This window comes from Xiphophorus hellerii, chromosome 23 (genome assembly GCF_003331165.1).
Source record: "Xiphophorus hellerii strain 12219 chromosome 23, Xiphophorus_hellerii-4.1, whole genome shotgun sequence".
NCBI lineage: Eukaryota > Metazoa > Chordata > Actinopteri > Cyprinodontiformes > Poeciliidae > Xiphophorus > Xiphophorus hellerii.
This window is the reverse complement of record NC_045694.1, coordinates 12,909,763-12,927,522: the sequence shown is the minus strand read 5'-3', so window position 1 is coordinate 12,927,522 and position 17,760 is coordinate 12,909,763. Positions and strand designations below refer to the sequence as shown.

Here is a 17,760-nt window from a genome sequence, read left to right as displayed (position 1 = left end):
TGAACTGTATTTAACCAGGTGTGCTTTTCAAACACCAGCAGCTCTCTGAAGTCATATTTACCTCTCATGGGACCTTTTACCTTTCTTGAATAAAGCTGCAAGGGTTTTATGTCACTTCACCATAATGTCATAATCAGCAGCCCATCTGTGGAACGCTTTGGAGTGTTTCTACCCTAATCTCGTCTTATTTCTTCTTGTAATGATTTATTCATCCATCATAGTTTGCTGAGTTTAAAGATGACCAACATTAAGATGAAGAAGACAAAGCACTTTTACTTTCTGGGTTATTAATTATCATTGACTCACTGAGACTCACTGAGAAAGAATTGTAGTGAAAATAACTTGGTGTGTTTGAAGTTTCTCTGAAAGGTTTCACCTTAAGCTCTCTGAAGTTTATGTCTGCTCACTCAGCTTCGCTGTTGTCATTTTCCAACTAATTTTCTCCTTCACTGACGTCTCCACACCAGGTTCCACACAAACGCTCACAAGTCTCGGCTGCGGTCACCCAAACTTTGCGGCTAAATTTATATCAGCTGTGAAATCTGGGGAAAATGTGAGGATGTGTGTGTTTAAAGCCTTCAAGCAGCATATATCCTCATATTAATTTAAAGATAGAAACCTGTCCTGTCCTGTGGAGCCTATACTGTACATTATATGATGATTTGTCATTGCAGTTATAACAATAAGTTTTTTCTAACATCTTAAACTAACTGGGGAAATTTTGGTTTGTTGATGGTGTCATTCATGCGTCAGAATTTCTGAACCTGTTTACTTGAGTGAGTACACTTCATGATTCAGATTGTTGATTTATGATATAGTGCTGATGAACTTTATTCATATTAAATGGTCTGCAGAAGTCACTGACTGTGATTTGCTGAATGAAAGGATCATATAGCAACATCTATTATCTTAACTAACAGCATTTGCAGCATTCCGTTACATATGTCTACATCATGACATTAATGGCTTCCAGCCTATTAATGCTAGAAAACTTGCTGCTACAGATCTATACAGATTTACAGAAGGCTGCCTGTTAGAGTTGAACATGGACTATGATGGAGCAATAACAATGAGAATGGATAAAAAATCAAGTTGTTTTTAGCTCAAATGGAGTGAATGGCTTTAATGAGCTTGTGATCTGAACTCGTAATGGTAGCTTATGTGTTTGAGTTTTCAAACTCTGCTTGTCCCAGAGGAATTCCATATTTAGGTCTTTGTACTTGATGTAGTAAATACAGACCTGAAAAAGTTTGTGTGGGAACCAGACCATTTTCAGTGCCGCTGTTTTTTTATTGATTAAAGCCAAACTGCAGGCTTAATTAATGCTATGATAAACAACACCCCTCTCCTTCTCTCGCCATCAAAGCACCCACTAAGCTCACTCAGATGTGCACACACATGTACGCCTTTAAAAAAAAGAAAATGAAACACACATACATAGTTTCAGATGCGTGTAAAAAATGTGGTCTGTCTCTGTGGTGCAGCAGAACTGTGTTTATGGCTGTTAATGAAAACTGAGGCCAGATGTCCCAGAATCCCAACGCTAATCACCATCCAACTCTCTGGACAGCAAAGAATGAAGGTTAGAAGGGGGTGGGGTAGTTTAGCGAACACGGCAGATGAGTGCACTCATGTCTGAACGTGTGGAAGTGTTGAAAAGTGGTTAAAATAGGGTGCATTGCATGTAAGGTCTACAACTGTGATTACTTGTTTGTTCTTACCATTTTCATAAACAGCAAGCTTTTCTAAAAATTCTCACTATGATTTTACAAAGAGGTCTACTCAGCTTCCATTGGTTGATGGTCCACATAAAAACTGGAAGAGTGGATGACAATCTGAATCACATGAGCTAATGGTTAATTTTGTTGCACTGTGGGTTGTTCTTGTTGAATTATTATAACTAAGTAATCAAGAGGGTAAAACAAGCCAGAAATCAACATTATTGCTGAGATATGGCAATATTTGTGAGAGAAGTATACTGGAAATAATTAATAATAACAAAATTATATTGCCTAAATGTTATAGAAATATGTCTCATAAATATTCTGCATTTGTTTGAAGGTTTTTACCTGCATTAAAAAAAAAAAAAAGAAAAAACATTGCCTGGCAGTCTAGATAAAAAAATATGGTTAGTGACAATATTGTATCAAATTAAGAAATGTTATTATTGTCAGCTCAGTAATCTAAAGCACATTAATGGGATTTATACAGAGCTTTCATCATTTTTGGGCAAAATATGAATTATTTGATTTTAAATGATGAATTAATAATGAGTATAATTGAAATGTATGTGCTAATTAAAACATTTGATAACTGTCATTAATACTACAGTATGCTAGCTTTTACAAAATGTATAATTTTCTATTTTTGTTTAAGCTGCAACATATTGCAAGGGGTGGCGATGAGCATGGTCATGATTGACAGCGCTTGCTAAGACTCTCCTGGCTCTGATTGGTTGTTCCTGGCTGAGGGGAATACTTCTGCATTTATTCCTGGGAGAACTGGGAGAAGGCAGAGGAGCTAATTATTTTTCACAGATAATCTGTGAAAACTAATAATAATTATAATAATAATGATGTCATCACAGGTTATACTGTCACGACACAATGATAAGTATAACAAATATGTAAAAAAAATATATATATATAATAATTATGAGTATAATAATAATGATGTCATCACAGATTATGCTGTCATGACACAATGACAAATATAACAAATATGTAAAAATAATAATTAAAAAAATAATAAAATAATAATAATAATAATAATAATAAGAAGAAGAAGAAGAAGAAGAGTTACATATTGCACCTTTACATAAATTATGATAGCATTGAAATAGAATTCTGACTACAGTCAGATTTTACAGAATTATTAGCATGACTTATAAAATTTTTTTTTATTGTTTTGAGAAAAACAAATTCTAATTGGAGACCTGAGCATTCCCTCAATATCTTAAAATTAATCAGTATCGAATCATTTAAGCGTAGACATGTACGCCCCAGATAAAACTGAATGCTTTCAGTATAAGATGATCACAATCTCTGTCTTTGCTTGTGATTGTCATGGACGGAAATGAACACTTGGCTCTGCGCTGCAGCGTTCACTGTGCATCGAAGAGTTTATTAAGCCCACTCTGACTCACTGAGCTTCAACTAGCTGTAGAAAATGGACCATGTGAAGAGACATGGCCGCCCAGAGAGAACTGTGTGTGAGACTGGAAATGGAGTTTGGAATACACAGAACTCTACTTCCCTGCTCCACTGAGACAAATACTTTTTCCTCTCAGAAGGTGGTTACCCGCACATTTCCACATTTCTGTGATAAAGAACTTCATTGACCAAAGTGAAACAACGAATTCCAGTTGTCAGACTGTAAAAATGACTGTAGAAGCTAAATGGCTGAGTACATTCCCCAACACTCTCTAATAGCGGCAAATCAGTCCAGTGGTGATTCCCTTGTATTTCTCAACCGTCCATCTGGAATGTGTGTAAAATCTGGTTTTCTATTGTCTTTGGACTTGTTGCAGACAAAACGTTAAATGCTTATTTTCCTTTTTGCTCCATTTAAGTAAAATCTGGTATACTGATTACACTGTGTGATGGTCCATCGCATTCCTGTCGATTTATTTCCTTTTTTTGCTGGAGCTTGACAAAGGCTTCCTAAATTAATCGTTCTTTCATCTGCTTCTGTTAGTTATTACTGTCTGAAGGTTCTGGATGCAGGACTGGGACTCAAGGCTGTCCAGTTTAGACTTGCTCCCTTGTCCTTTACGCTCCTTTTTTTTTTAGATTCATTGAGTGGTTTAAAAAAATGTAATATTTAGTCAGACACAGATGTCAGCGGAAATTCATCAAATTGTTTTTGGAAAAAAAAAAAAAGTCTGAAGTAGCTCAAATAATCAGTTGGTATCTCAAACCCTTGCTGAATCTATGCCAGAATGAATATTAGCAGTTCTTCAGACAAATACTGCATGTGTCCAACTTCGTACAAGCAAGTTCCTGTGAGTGCGATGGATAAAACAAAACTACAGCTGTGCAGGCAGTGCTACGGCAACAACTGGAATGCTTCCAGTTCCACGGTGGTGATATCATGTGCTGCCTGCAGACGTTGCTTGTTTGAATGCTGCTATTTTCATGCTCGTTAGTGATGTGTGGGTTTATTGTATTACAACAATAAATCACGTCAGTTGTTTAGGGATGTTTCTGTGCTGTAAAGAAGATGACACATAACTGATTACATCAAAATATTTGTAAACTTTGGAAGAAGAAAAAAAAATTATATTCCTTGAATCAACAGCCATTTGGACTCTAAAGCATCCTTTGCAGTGCACGTCCAAACCTTAACCAGCCTGTTACAGCTAGTTCCTCACCACACACAAACACCATAACAAAAAGCTGCACGTTTGCAGCACATATATCCAGACACAAAGACAAAGACACAGAAAATCCAAATAATTACTGAAGCCAGAAGTCAGCAGCACCATGCAGCCAGCGGTGTGTGCGCGTGGGTGTGAGGGGCTCTGTGTTTTCTGTGTGTAACGTGTACTTTAATGAGGAGACTGAGGACAGGCCGGTTTACAGAGAAAAAAACTCCAAATCCCATTACTGCACCGGTTAGTGTGTGTTCACGGCATCTGTGTGTATCATTGTGAGTTTGTCGAGCTGTGTGATTACTGTGGGTTTATTTTCAGTGTGTCTGTGGGTACGTATAGGTCTGCCTGCGTGAGTGTGTATGTGTGTCCCTCTGTGTCCACGGTAAACAGCGACTTCTCATTAAAGCTTTCCGCATGGCTGCAAGTGAATACCGAGTCCTGGAACCTGGATAATCCACTCTACAACACAAATAATACACACACGCACAATCCAAAGCTCTGTGCAGCCCGCTGACTTACAGACCTCATATCAACTCCACGGTCACCTGAAGGGGGAGATAATATATAAATAAAAGATGGAGACAGAAGAGATAAAAGAAGAGAAAGAAGAATAAGGAGGAACATGAGGAGAAACAACAATTGCGGAAAACAAAATATATGCAGCATGCAGGACTGTTGGAGGGAGAAGGCAAAGGAACAATTCAGAGGATGGGATCGACTAGATTAAGAAGTAAAGTCACTAAAAGGAAAGGGGGAAGAGGAAGACAAAGAGCAGAGGAGGAGCAGCCAAAGGGAGTTGGTGTATTTGTCAGTTTAATCCTCTCCTATTAGCAGCTCCTCTGTGTGCTGTAAGGATTAGCTTGTTGTTTGAGCTCCAGCAGGTCAAAGGAGGGTGTGGGTAGGGGTGGGGGTGCTGAGAATAACGTCCCCGTGAGGAGCCTTCGTCGTCACACGCAGCATCCACCTCCCATCCTGGAGCTCCCTGAGAGGATTCACAGTCATTTTGCTTGTAAAGAGCTGAATGACCAATGAGGTGTTGAGTCAGGAAGCGTTTCCCACAGCGACAGTTTAGAGGGCCCTCCCCTCAATTAACCTCTTGGCATGGCTCAAACTCCAAAAAGCACATACAGAAACAGGAAGAATAATATGTGCATTGATATGCAAGATAAAGGCCATGCACATATCAGGTCAGAGTGAGGCTGCTGCTCATAATTCATAACACACACCGAAAGAGTCGCACACACACCAAACAAAACCCAAAGCTCAGCGGCGAATGCTGTGTTTACGATTCGGGTCACACAGCTAGAGTAAAAAGCACACGCAGAGGCAAACATGGGTCAGCGGTGCAACCCTTGCTTCTAATGCAGAGCACAAACGCACAACAAACACACGGCGAGTTTAAGGCCAAAGCTCAACAGGGAGTGAGCAGACACGCAACAGTCATGCGCCGAACACAAGTTTCCCGCGAACTTCCCCGCTTGCTGTAAAATGGTTCTGCCTGGTTGATCACAAGACAGGGCTCTCTGGCATCTGCTTAGGCTTTAGGGCAGAGTTATCTTTCTATAATCTGAAGGATTTGATTGGTTGAGCAGGATTTGGTGGGTGTGGCGTGTGAGGCAGAACTGAGGGAAATAAAGTGTATGATGGCCTGCAAACAGCACACAGACAGACCAACTATCATATCACATCACATCACTCCACAGCGTATGTGTGTGTGCGTGTGTTTGTGATGGTTTTGGGTCATATGAATGTATCTGTAAATGCAGCAACAGTCAAGTTTGTGTGTTTTTGTGTTACACAACAAAAGACAAAAGGAAGGGTTCGGGGACATGACTGCATGTTGTGCGTGTATATTGCATGGAGGGAAGTGCTGTCCAGGGGGGAGATCTTCTTCTGCTCCAGTTAGAGCGGTCAGACACCAGCGCAGCCATCCATGGTCCACTTCCTATGCATTTTCTGTTGACCTCTGACCCCTGCTGGTTGATTTTAGGTCCGGAGGGATATTTAGACCCTTCATCCACGGGCACATTTTTTACTTGTTTGCAAAAGAATTTTGAAAGGGAAAGAAAGGAAAATATATTTATCTTGACAAGAAAAATGTCCGTTTGTGATAAAACTTCACCTGACAGGGGATGTAATACAGCAGCATTATTTTATCAGTAGCCTAACCCTTTAATTCCTATTTCCCTCCTTCAATCAATAAACAAAACAATGAATCCAAAGATCCTTCCAATATACTAATTTGTTGTTAAACCTAAAATGACGCAATGTTTCTAATCCATGTTCCATATTTTGAAAGTTGTATGAATAACAAGCTGTCGTTTCTGTAAACTAACGGTACGCTAATGAGGGAAAACAGTGACTCTACTTTGTCTTAGAGTCACTTCTCAAGTCACATATAACTTACTTTCAAATTCCAAAATGCTGTTTACAACCAGCACATTTCTTGGCCAGAATTGACTTTATATAGTTGATGCAAAACAATTGTTCAAATTAATTTCCTATGTGAGAATTTGTAGAGATTAGTTAGAGAGTCATTTTGTTACTTTGTTTAAAAATTACACCGCCAGCATGGTTTCACATGATCATTTTCAGTTTCTGCAACTGTTTTTTCAAAAAACAGAGTTTACAAATTCATGATGTACACTGAAACGAGGAACGTGAAAAATGGTTCACTGTGAGTTCATTAGATTTAAAAGGTCCAAACAGATCAGTTTGGAAGGAATGAGCGAATCAGCACATAAAACTGCAGCTAGAAGCAAATTTCCATCTATCTGCTCTTCAAGTGTCACTGTGCTCGCTTTAGGCTTAGATTCTCTGAAAGGTTGTGGAGTTAATCAGATGTAGGAGCTGAAGTGATGTACTGTCATCGTTAGTTTGAGGGGCTTAGCAGAAGTAAACTTATTTCCAGAGCTGAACTTCTTTGAAGCATGTCTCCTTTTTGCATAATGTCTCAAACGTTGTTGTCATCACTCATCTAGACATTTTCCCTTTTTATCCACTCCTTTTGCTTACGTTGCACCAGGAGGTCTTCTGGCTGTTTGAATGTCAGGTGTGAAACATATGCAAACCTTTTAAATGTGATGTGTGCTGTCAGTGTGGAGACCTCGATGGTCTATAAAATTAAAAAGTAAAACGTACAATGACTTTGCAGACCAACTTTAAGATTTTAGTTGGAAAATGCCCGGTCAAGCTATGGATTTTTCTGACTTTGCAGTTTCCCCACACTACTTTGCTCTTCAGAGCACATACAGTATCAGTGTGTACAGTATCCCAGCCATCCATTAATATTCCCAGCTGTTCTGCGTTTAATTTCCTTCTTTTGTATATTCTCTCAGTTCTGCCTCTGCGACCTCCTAATTTACCCAGAGGGAGCAGAAAGTTTCATCTCCTCTTATTAAACTTAATTTCCACAGTGGTGTGTGCGGGTGTGTGTGTGTGTTTGCTCAAAGACAAGGAGAAGCAGCCATGCAGTAAATTGTCCTTGTCATCCGTGTGTCACCAGCAGAGTCGGTAACCTTAACGAGGACTGCGTGTCCGCCCGCTCCTAGGCTCTGTAGCAGGGGTCTCTAAGGGCCCTCCGGTTGGTGTCCTCAACTCGCAGCCGGAACGCTGTGGACCCAACGGGATGCTTTCCTCTGACGCCCTCAAACAGCGTCACTGCTAATTAGCCAAACAGTTTGGAGGTGTAAGGTCCTTCTGTTGGTTGTTTTGTAGGAAAAACACAGCTGACTTCACGGTTGCACTGATAAGTTTCTCAGTTAGATTTTTCTGAGCTTCATACCTTGCTCAAGGACAGCAGAAATGTTAAAGCCAATGTTCAAGAACTTGGAAGCTGATAAAATACATAGGAAGTTGTTTCTTTCTTTGTTTATTTTGTAATGAAAGGTAAATTATAGATGTCTTTGTGAAACACCCATATTCTGGAGTAATTATTGAAAAAGAACACTAACTTCCTTATTAACCCACTTTCACTACAAAACCAGAAATGGAAATCAATAGGAGGTTTGGTGTTGTGTCTGCAGTGACACCGTACTGATCTGTTGTGGTGAAGACAGAGCTGAATCAAAAGACGAAGATCTCAATTTACTGGTTCCTACCCTCAACTATGGGCATGAAATGAGTAGTGACCGAAAGTACAAGGTCGCGGGTACAAGCGGCTGAAATGAGTTTCTTCTGATGGGTCTCTGGGCTCTCACTTAGAATTAGGGTGAGAAAGTGCTTTTTCACATCGAGAGGAACCCTTTGTCCAGATGAGGCACGTCTCACCAGGAAGAGACCCATAGAAAGACCCAGGATACGCTGGAGGGACTATGACTCTGAGCTGACCTGGGAACCTGGGTCCTTGGGACTCCACCATCGGAGCTGGTCCAAATGGCTATTTAGGGGGAAGTCTGAGTCTCACTGATTAGGTTGCTCCCCCAGATAAGGGGAAGATAATCTGTGTAGAGTCCCATTTTCATTAAACCTGAGGATTTGCCCAATTTGGGTTTCAATAAAAGCCTCTCTGATTCAGATTTAACTTGCTTTGTAAACATTTTTGTTGGTTTCTTGAAGGATTATTTTAAATTTGGGTCAATGTTTGGTAAAAAAAAAACAAAAAATTAATTTTGTGTGTGTGTTCTTACAGATCCAGTTTTTGTAAACTGGATTTAATGACCATGGATCGTTTTCGCACCATTGAGAAATGGGGTCAGTATGTGCTCAGTGTTGCATGGCTCCCTCCTGTGACTGTGACTCAGCCTCTCTTGCCCTCTGCTGTCACTTAGCCCCCCACCCCACGCACACTCTCACGCTTATCGCTCCTCACAGAGATTTGACTCAGATTCTCCCCTTCAGTCGTTTTCCTGGCTGCTTGCTCCGTCTCTCTCATAGTATCGCCTTTGTAAAAGGATCCCCAGCCCCGGCCTGCATTTGCATGGGCGGGAGCCAATGAGGGGGGCCGACTGGGAGAGTAAGGAGGAGAATCTTATTTCCATATATAACGAGGCCTTTTCTGCAGGCAGCTAGAGACCCAGAAAGCACAGGGAGATGAATTTATTTATGTATGGTTTTGTCAAAGATCTCCCCCAACACTTGAAGTCAGTCCAGGAAGCCAATTATGCACTGGATTGCGAGAAAAACATTTCTTTACATGTCATTTAGTCTCTTCAGCTTGCTTTTCCATTCCCCCTCACATAAAAAAATGAGAAAAAAGATCAGCTGAGGAGTAGTCGAACCGAACCACACTGATTCCGTCGTTATCGCTCCTGCTTCACGTCTCATTTTTGTTGCGAATCAAAGCAGCAGCCTTTCATCTGCTGCCTGCAACTCTTGTGCTCGGCTTGAGGCCCGTTTCAGAGAGAAGGAGCTTCAGGGTGATAACTTACCATCGTCTTCACTTTCTTGATTTTACTGTAAATGTCAAGGAAAACTAGCCCAAAACCAGAGAGCGAGCAGAACAACAACATGATGTGCAAGATGCCAAGAGTGCTTTTGTTCTTATCAGTCGAGATGAAGCAGCAATAGAGGAGAGGGTTAGAATAAGAAATGCGTTTGCATCTTATATTCTCCAGGATTTTTTTTTTCCACATTTTTTGCCAGTTCTAATCTGCGATGCAAAAGAATTAAAGCGTGGAGCTGAGGCGTTATCTCCTGCACACAGCACAAGAAAGAGAGGGAGAGAATAGGCAAGAGCTGAATAATGAATCAAACACACTACAAAGCCTTTTACATTTCCTATACTTCACCTTAAATATTAAGAGGACTGCTTCTCGGCCCAATATTCGTCTTACGAATAATGGAGAAGTAGGAACCTTCGTACAACTGGTGGCTAAAAGGAGCTCTCCGTTCTGTTGGTTTCTGGGTTTTTGACTGACTCCCAATTCGCTTGAGGATGTTTTGCATAATGTTGACTGGGCGACCGAAAATGGAGGAGTATCTAAGCATCTGGACAGCCCGTGATGAATGCCAGGAAGTCTCAGCGGGAATGCCGTCTGATGGATCATAAGACTGTGTGGAGATATCTCTTCACTGAAAAAATGTTGAATTTATTCAAGCGTCTTGCAGTCAGAGCAGCGCTCCTCAGGAGGATTTCAAAGTCTTTATATTATGACTTCTCCCCCCTGCCCTTTCAGACACTTTTTACCCAGATTTTGTGCATTCGATCATTGGTCTTGAACAAAGAACAACATGTTTTTCGCATAAGTTACAGTCTATGATTAACCAATGTTTTGGTTCACAGGTATAGCTTTTTATTTGTGATAATCTGATATAAAACATTGGAAACAGATTTTACAACCACTGATTATTATCTCAACATCAAATATTGGCCCGGTTTCATAAACACTTTGCTTCTTTGCATCAAATATTGTACACATGCCTCCAAAGTTCGCCATAAACAGCTGTTTTGTGTAATACATCTGTTTAGAAAACCTAGTTTGATCCTATCATACACTGAACACTGCTAATATTTAAGCTATGGTAAAGTTGCGAGATATGAAGTAACATAGTCATCCCTTATCAAACTGATCATGACCTTTTGGAGATTATAAGCTAAAGCATAACAAAAATAAATTCCACCCAATGAGGATCAGTCTTTTTCCCCACTTTTTTTTTCTTTTTTCAAAAACTCATGTTTCCATAGGTAATTTTTTTCACAGAAAAATTTTATAGCCCATGTCTGATTGAATAATGGTTAATGGCTGTTTGAGAAGTTAAGGCCTAAAGCTACCAGTGTTTAACATATGGCGAGGTGCTAATGGAGCCCTCAAGATGCTCCTGTCTGTATTGTTAACTGCCAGCAGTGAACTTGAAGCCATGGCGGCAGAAGCGACGTGAGATTTCACAGCTTCCCCCTGAAGATAATCTGATGTTAATTACCATGGGGCGCCAATAAATCACTCACAATCATGTCATAAACATGAAGGGGTCCTTCATGCATCATTATAGCTTTGCAAAGAGGAGTGAGCGAGCCCGGGACTTGCTCCGTGACACCCTCGGCTTTGCATAAAGGTCCCTTCATTATCCCGCCCCATCATTTCACCTCACAAGACAGTGGCGCTTTGACTTTAACAGCCTCCGTTGTGTCTTTCTTCACATTCACTCATTCCACCGATGTCAAATTACAACCTATCTCCTCACTGAGCAGAGGCTCCATGTGGAGCTCCATAAAGCAGCGTTAATATGGGCAAGAGGACAGAGGACAGAGGTAATTATAGACTTTTCAGCTCTTCATTAGAATCAATTATGTAATTGATGCATTTAGAAGCATTTTATAAAATGATTAATTCAATTTGCATTTAAATGATTCATCCATCTACATTTTATACTCTTTATGATGCCTCCAAACCCAGCATGTAGTGTGTCGGAGGCTGCCAGGCTTTTATAGAGCTCTTTGATTGCAGATACCACTCAGTCTGAGAGACTACAAACATAAAATTAAGGCCCTCTTAAAAAATGATGATCCAAATCACCACTTAGTTAGTTCCAGATTTAGTTGAAGACTTCTTTCTGACATATTCTGTGGATTTATTCATAGACGTTAAGTTAGAACAACGCAGGCGGCAAACTGGAATGAAAATAGAAGAGGAAGCTTTGAGCTTCAGTGCTGAATTTGAAAGATGTTGGCCAAACGTTTCCTGAACCGGGCTGCTCAAACCACTTACCATCTGCCGGCCATTATAATCAACACTTCAGCTGACTGTGAAGCGGGTTTTAAGGATCTGATCAGTGAACTAACATATGATTAGGCAAAAACTTGTGGTTTCTTTGATGAGTTAAATCACATATCACTGGATGCCAGAAATATCACAGAACCATGAGACTTGACAGGCTGGTTCGGTTTAAATTTAGGAAGGAGCAGCTTGTGTCGCATAATTCTTGGATTTAGTCAACGGTTTTATTTGTGTTCAATTTTACATGATGATGAAATTCTTCAATAAGGTCCAACTTTACAAGTTTAAGCAGGAATATAAATCTACTATTGAATAGTTGCACTTGAATCTGAAATCACAGAGCAACAGCTCCAAAAACATATTTTCAAATCAAGCTTTTGTAATTAGACATTTAAGAACTATATAAACTAGCAAAAGATTCATTGTACACAGATATACTTTTCCCAAAATGTACAGGTTCAACATAGAATTGGCTTAAACAGACAAAATGGAAATTTAAAGAAAATTATATTCTTGGAGAAGGAAATGTAATGATCTGAGGTTGTTTGCCTGGAGACAAAGTTAATGGCTCGCTCAGGGTACAAGTAGTAAATCCTAATCTGGTCCGGTAGATCAGTTGTTCGTCCTGCAACAAGATAATGAACCAGATCACAGCTCCAGGCATTTTACGAACATGGTAGCAGATAACACCAGCAGAATTTCCAGGAATAAAGTTTTTAGCTGCTTAAAAGTTTAAGTTTTTAATCAAGGTCACATTAAACTATCTAACTGATTTTAGGTCTAACAATTCTAGTAGAAACTTTTTGACTTTTAGAATAGTGTCATGTTTTACATCTCCAGAGGGTGGATACTTTAGGAATCCAATAATTTAACATGAAATCAGAACGCTGAGCATCATACAAGTGTATGTTTTGTCACTAAATTTTATTGCGATCAACGTGGAAAACAATTAGCTTCCCTTATTCCTTATAGCAAGTTTATTATTTCTTTATTCTGATCCCTGGTGAAAAAGTGATCTCTCTCTCTTCTTTGGTGGGCTAGTGAATGTAGTACCTATTTATGTCCAAAATATATCATAAGGTTTGCACATTTTAGTGTAGTTGAAAGAATACTGCATGTATTTAGTATCCTATAATGGGAAAATGGCTGTCGAGATAGATGTTTTGTAATGTTAATTCCATCAGCCCTACAGCTGCTTTTTCCCTCTTTTTATACATATTTTTTAAAAAGCTGTGATAAAATATTCTCACATCGTATCATAAAGAACATTGTTCCAGGAGTGCAAGCCTTGCACTAAGTGTTGCTGTCAATTTCTTTTTTGCCTTCAACTCTTCCAAATAAGTCATAACATTTCATTGTTGCCTGTTCATCTGATCTAACCTGAATGACATGGTATTTAAATTCTTTTGTCCACCATTCTGTCACACATCCCCTTCTGTATTTGAGGTAATTATTCAACTGATGACCCAACTTCAGCCAAGCTAAAGACAGAAGGCCTCAAATTTGATCCTGAAATATTTTAGAGTTCATGATGGACTGAATGACTGCAGGGTGCATATTTATTGTAGCTAATAAACTCCTAAACATCAACTCCCTGGTATGAGGGCCTTGTGATGATATGCTGCTATGTTCTCACCAAACATGAATTATAGACAAACATAAAAACAGATGGGATGTCCATTCTTAAAAACATTAACTACTCTTTTTTTTTCACTTGTGAATAATCTCTCTCTCTCTGTGGGGTATTATTGTTCTAATTGTTTGGATGGCTTTGGAGCCTCTCTCAACTTTAAAGGCAGCATCAATTGCTTCTCTAAGAACATTAATGTTCTCTTTACTTTTTGGAGTTGTAACTGTATCCTCCGAAATCCCCTCTTTTATAGGGGTGGTTTAATAGTAAGCAATTATTCTATGTATTTGACTAATAATATCATTTTTTTACGATGTCCTGATAAGTGAAATAAGACATTATGATATGGCTATTTTCTTTTTATGCTGGATGGATAGAGATGACAATAAATAAGGAATAAATCTTAAAGCTGTGTGTTTTATGTGGGCATAAAACACATTCGAAATCCAGAACAGATCCCTGCAAGAAAATTGTTTGATATCTAATTGATTAATATACTCATGTCGAAAAAGTACTCATAGATAAAGTTGCAAGTCTATTAAGAAAATGAAAAAAAACAAACAATTATTTACAAGTATAAAGTTTTAGGAAATCATGTATTAGGTCGATGATTCAAGGTTAGTATGACTGGTATACATCTCCAGTAGTCCATAACGCTGCCAGAAGGGATAAAGTTTACAACTTTCAGGCTCTATTCAGACTATTCTGCAATCACCTTTAATTTATTTGTGTTTATTACTATAACTGTGCTTGTGGTCATAATTCATCATGAGATTTTTATAGCCAGAGAGCCTGGTAGTACAAAGGTTAAATAAGTAAAGGCAGTACAACAAAATGAAACAAATTTCTCTCTCGTCTTCTTTGCTTCTTATAAATCTCCATATCTAATGGGCATGGAGGTGACTCAAACAACCTGGCTGTAGGTTGGAGAAAGCCAATTAAAGTGGAAGGCAAACGTACTCCGTATCTTCAGAGTTGCTTCTCTCTTTCTGAACATCTAGTCGTAGTCTGACCGCTGCTCTGATCACGGTGACGGGTCTATTATACACTCTGTGTGTGCTTGAGATGATACAGGTAGTTACACAGCAGTTGCAGGTACACAAGAGCTCAAAGGAAATCAATTTAAACTGGTTGCATGTTACTGGGAGCTGTGGTAATTACCTACCTCAATGAGCTACAATTATGTTCAATTTGTTTTGTACAAGTTGGGGTCTTCTTTTGTTTTTGCTATTTTATAACTTTGTCTGTATTCACATTCAGTTTTCATTTAAATTCCAATCTAACTTGAAATCAGTTTGAAGATGTTACTTCTTGGATTGTAGGTAAAATACTAACTATTAGGAACATCGAACACTCCATAATATAAAAACTAAACCAGACCTCTGAAGTGCCTGTCAGTCAAATCCGTGTCCATTTTGTCTCAATTAAATGTCTCAGTGAGTGGACATATGAGCACATAAAATAAAAACAACATAATTTTTTTGTTACATCTTCCAGAGGCATGCAGTTAAATCTCAATTATCTGACGATGCATTATTTGATACTTTAGCTCATTTGCACAATAGCACCTTTAAACGTTTGGTGATGTGTGTCTTCTGCATTACCAGCAGCTGTCCTTGAACTGGACCATTTACAGAAATGTCCTGTGTCTTAAACAGCAATTGACTCAGACTCTAGTAGAACCTGTGTGAAAATGAAAATCAGCTCAATATCTTCATAAATGCATTAACTAATGAACAGACGGTTGACTTGTCCACACCACCTAGACCACAAGAGAACTGGTGGTAATTGTCACACGTTTAATACATACATGTTTATCTATATTTCTGTTTTATACATTTTGTTTGGAAAAAGTGAACTGAGCTACCTTTGTTGTCACATTAAAATGTCATACAATATATACGGTATTCAGATAGGACTAGTGTATCTGTCATGCAAAATATAGGTTAGGAATTCAACAATTTATTAGGGAGTTGAAGCTTTAAATTGGCAGTTTGAGTAATGTGAATGGGATAAAAAATGGTTCTATTACACCCATCCTCATGGATTTCAACAGTGTGAACCCTCATGAACTTCACCAACGTTTGGTAATATGTTCTGATGCACTCAGGAGGGTTATTTATTGTCTTGTGATCTTTAGTTCCAGTTCACTTACTATTGGTGCTATGGTGACTGCCAGGTGTGACTAACATTTCTCTCAAATGTTACTAGATGTCAGCAACTTTGAGAACAACATGCTGTTCATTAATAACTTTGTCCATAAATGTACGTTTTTGTCATTATCTTTATCCTTAAGCCACAAACTTTGTGTTTAAAAAAATCTTTGATATAAAGTTTTTTTCTGAAGATACAGAGTCAGACAAAAGATTATGGTTGTTGAAATAAATTATATGAATGAATGAATGAATACATAAATAAATAAATAAATAAATAAATAAACACTTTACATAGATGAAAATAAATCTTAAGCTACAAGCTATGTTTTCCAAGGGATAATGCTGGTTTTGCATCTCCCATCACATTATATTTGGGAGAATAAATGTCAAAAAACAAGCAGTGATTGTTGTTTCAACTTTACACAGATATCACCATTCTTTCTGCCTCATTGAGAATACCCTTTTCTTCAGGCTGGCTTTGTAGAAAGCTGCCAGACTAATTTCGTCATGGAAAATATGTGATAGATTGATGTGAGGATGTAAAAAAAAAAAAAGAAGAAGCAGAGATTAGACTTCAGAAGATGATGCAGGAATGATGTAACTTTTCCTTGCATTCCAACAGCGAGGAATCGGTTGGAGAATCACAGACTGGACTACCATCATTCCTCTCAGTCTGTGCTGTTGTTTCGGACCTGTAAAATATCTAGGACTTTTGGCTGTTTGCTTTAGTTTTTGTCTATGGTCTCTGAATCAGTCCTCTCTTGTTAAGTGTAACTATGCAAATTCGGTTTGGATGCAGCTGATCTTCAGTAATCTAAATGAGGGTAGAAAACCAATCTCTGAACATTCAGACTTTCATCATGCTGCCTGATTCTCTAAGTTCCTGTTACAGATTCATGATGAGTCTGCGGCTGTGTCGACAGCATGCCACTGTTATTTACTGCTGGTGTTTTCATCAGGCAAACTACCACCTCACACACTCTCAACATTGAAAACAAAATGTTCATATGAATGTTCTTCACCCGCTTCTGCTATGGTCTAAACATTCTGCTTTATTTGTGTTCAGAGTGCCTCTCTGTTTGGGGTTTTGTCTGCCACACTGCATCCTGACTTGGACCTACCTCAGGCCGGTATTAGACCCAGCCGGTGTCATCCTTATTTATGCGCACAGAGTTACAGTGCATCTCCTCATCCACTCAGCACTTGGCAGATAAGAGCTTTCTTTATCCTGCTTATCTTGCAAAAGATAAAACACCGTCAGAGGCAAAGTGGAAATGAGATGTGGAGACAAACAGCATCTTTAAATCTATAAAGAGTGTGAAATGCTCCCAGACTGGTCAGTTCAGCATAATACAGCATCATCACTAAAGAATTATGATAATTTGCCCTGTCTGGATGAGTGAGGGGAAGGCTACAGAGAGGAGAACTTGAATACCATATTCAGCATCAGTTTCTCTGTTTGCTGAGACTCATGTGTAAATAGAAACGGTGGGTGGGGCGTGCCGTGGTGGCGTAGGGGTTAGCGCGACCCACATTTGGAGGCCTCAAGTCCTCGACGCGGCTGTCGCGGGTTCGACTCCCGGACCCGGCGACATTTACCGCATGTCTTCCCCCCTCTCCCTCCCCCTTTCCTGTCAGCCTACTTCATGAAAAGGGACACTAGAGCCCACAAAACGACCCCCTGGAGGGGTTACAAAAAAAAAAAAAAAAAAAAAAAAAAAAAGAAACGGTGGGTGACGTACTGATATTCTACCAATGACCGTGGAGCACTGTCTGACCTCTGACGAATGAACACCATGTGATGAGACTAGATTTTTAAAGAAACCTTTAATGAATTCTAACTGTGATAAATAAGAACTTTTGGAAGGAGTTTACAAAAACTGACTCAGTGCAAAAAAGAAGATATGAAGAATTTCAAATCTGTAAAGTAAACCCACCGAACCG

The 17,760-nt window shown here is 39.1% G+C and overlaps 1 protein-coding gene across 2 annotated transcripts in view; it reads left to right on the top strand.

Moving 5' to 3' along the window:
* Positions 1–17,760, top strand: part of LOC116714800 (protocadherin-1-like) — a 213,799-nt gene that overhangs the window by 161,249 nt on the left and 34,790 nt on the right. The window lies entirely within an intron of this gene.